This window comes from Phyllostomus hastatus, unplaced genomic scaffold (assembly GCF_019186645.2).
Source record: "Phyllostomus hastatus isolate PE091 unplaced genomic scaffold, TTU_PhHast_1.1 phas_contig_1, whole genome shotgun sequence".
NCBI lineage: Eukaryota > Metazoa > Chordata > Mammalia > Chiroptera > Phyllostomidae > Phyllostomus > Phyllostomus hastatus.
In genome coordinates this window covers 32,175,214-32,177,500 of record NW_025333498.1, presented here as the reverse complement: position 1 = coordinate 32,177,500, position 2,287 = coordinate 32,175,214, and positions in this window count along the sequence as shown.

Sequence of the window (2,287 nt, the reverse complement as noted above, 5' to 3'; positions counted from 1 at the left end):
GCACCAACCAAACTACAACTGGGGGGAGGGAGTGGCTTTTCTAAGGTGTACAATAATATTAGCAGGATCACAGACCTTTAATTTTTTTCAATCTAATTGAGTTCGATAGAATTACTGTAGGTTCTTAAGAGTCACCATATCCTGCTGGGCTACTCTAATCTAAATATTGCTGGTTAACCTTGTTTTTCAAAAATAGATTGGAAAAAGCTAAATGGAGTCTCTTTCCACAATCAGTTTACATTATGCTGCATACTAACCATCTATCACATTTTCCAGAGATGGAGTCTTTTCCTTGTGCTACCTGAAGTGATTTTTTTCAGCAATGGTATTCAACTCTGGCTTAAATAATTTTGATTTTAAAGCCTCAAAAAATTTAAACCATAAGTGAGAATAGATAAGAATGTAAAGAAACTGGGAAAAAGTACCCTAGAATGAATATTAAAACATACTTTCTGGTAGACTTTTTTTTTTTTTTTGAATCATGGCAAGTCATTGAATAGATGCCACTCAAGAAAAATGAAGTATTTGAAAGGCTGTGCAAAATGCAGCATATGTTCTGTTACTGAAACTCCTGTAAATCAGTAAAAAAAATACAAATTATGTTTGAAGTTATACTTTTAAAAGTTTAACATTCAATTTGTGATATCTTAATATGTTCCTTTTTACATGAAAATATTTTTCTAATTTTCATTTTATTTTGCAAAGACATCTGAGGTGCTCACTTTATTTCATAAATTTGTGTTAAAAATATAACAATAACATTGTGTTGCTGTTGGCCATATCAAAAATGTCATAACAATCTTTGTTCACTGATCTAGAGGTTTTTTTAAAGGTGTTAATTATAGCTTCTCCTTTGTAGCATAGCAGGTACTTTTTTTTTATTAATCCAGCACTATGAAAATAATAATAAAAACCCCTGCTTTACCCTTACCTCCACTTTCCCCACTCTCATTATGTTGTTGTTTTTAAATCATAAAACAATTCTAGGCAGCAAGAGGAGTATGTTGCTTGAGCTAAGGCTGGGCTGTTAGCTAAATTAAGCCATTGTGACTCAAAATCCTTCTTTAATAAGGTTCATGCTGTCTACAACTTCATCATTTTCTGCTGAATGATAATTACTTTATTCAATCATGTTCAAGGTTTTAGTGAAAGCTAGCATTGATTGATTAACTTCAATTACCATGCTTACATTTGCATAGATAAAAACTGCTTTTCAATTTGTGAGTGGCACGCCAGTGGAAACCCAGCGCTGATATTTGCATTTCAATGTGAACAGTGAAGAATAAAGGTGGAGGAGAGGTCTGATCAGTGCTAAGCCCTTTCTGCTTCAGTGCTTAAGCATTTTTCCATAAACACTCTTGTTATGATGTTAGTTTGTTCAAACCACTCTGAGGTAGCTGATGGAGGCTCCTGTTTACAAGCTTTCCTGACAATTGAACAGTATGGATTAGGGGGAAGGGACTCCCACAGTAGCTTACAGGCGGTCCACCAAGTTAGAGAAGGATGAAATCTCTTCCTGTAGCCTGTCTGAGAAACTCCCAAATGCCAGCAATGCATTGAAGATCACCCTCTTCTGCAACCGACTGGCTCTAACCCGGTCTGACTTTGCTGTAGCTAGACCAGCAGACTGCTCAAGGACCAACAGTTGAGCTTTTACTAGTCCAATTTTCTGTTTAAATGCAAAAGGAGGGTCCAAAGTGAAATGAATAAGTACTTTTCATTCTTACTGTGTAGGCTCTATAACAAATACTTACTTATACTATTATACTCATTGGATGTTATCACCACGTGTGGTTTGGGTAACCTGAATTTTTGCATGTGTATTAGACAAGGCCTGGCCTGTTTTCCTTACCCTTTGGTGGTTCAGAGACCCGGAGGTTTGCTCTAGTTTTCTTTGCTTTCTCTGCATATCACAGTTTAATCAGAGACATATTATGCTTACACCCATCCTGAGAAATTCAACCCTTATAAAATTGCAAAAGTGCACGACTAGAGAGCTGTTTCTTGAATCAATTTTAGCTTCTCTTTTTCTTCAACTAAGTGGAACACTTTGTCAATATAAAGCTTAATAACTTTTTTGTGGTTTAATATTTTGATTCTAAATGCTTTGGAGCATAGTGGCACTCTGTAAATCTTTCTGGTTGTGATAACATTAAAATCTGAAACTTCTACCAACTCCAGGATATTTCTACTTGAGGACTAGATATATTTCCCTTAAAGAATAATATAAATCTTTAGATCTTTAGGACAAGGAAGTAGTATCACTGAAGGTATACCATCAGATCTA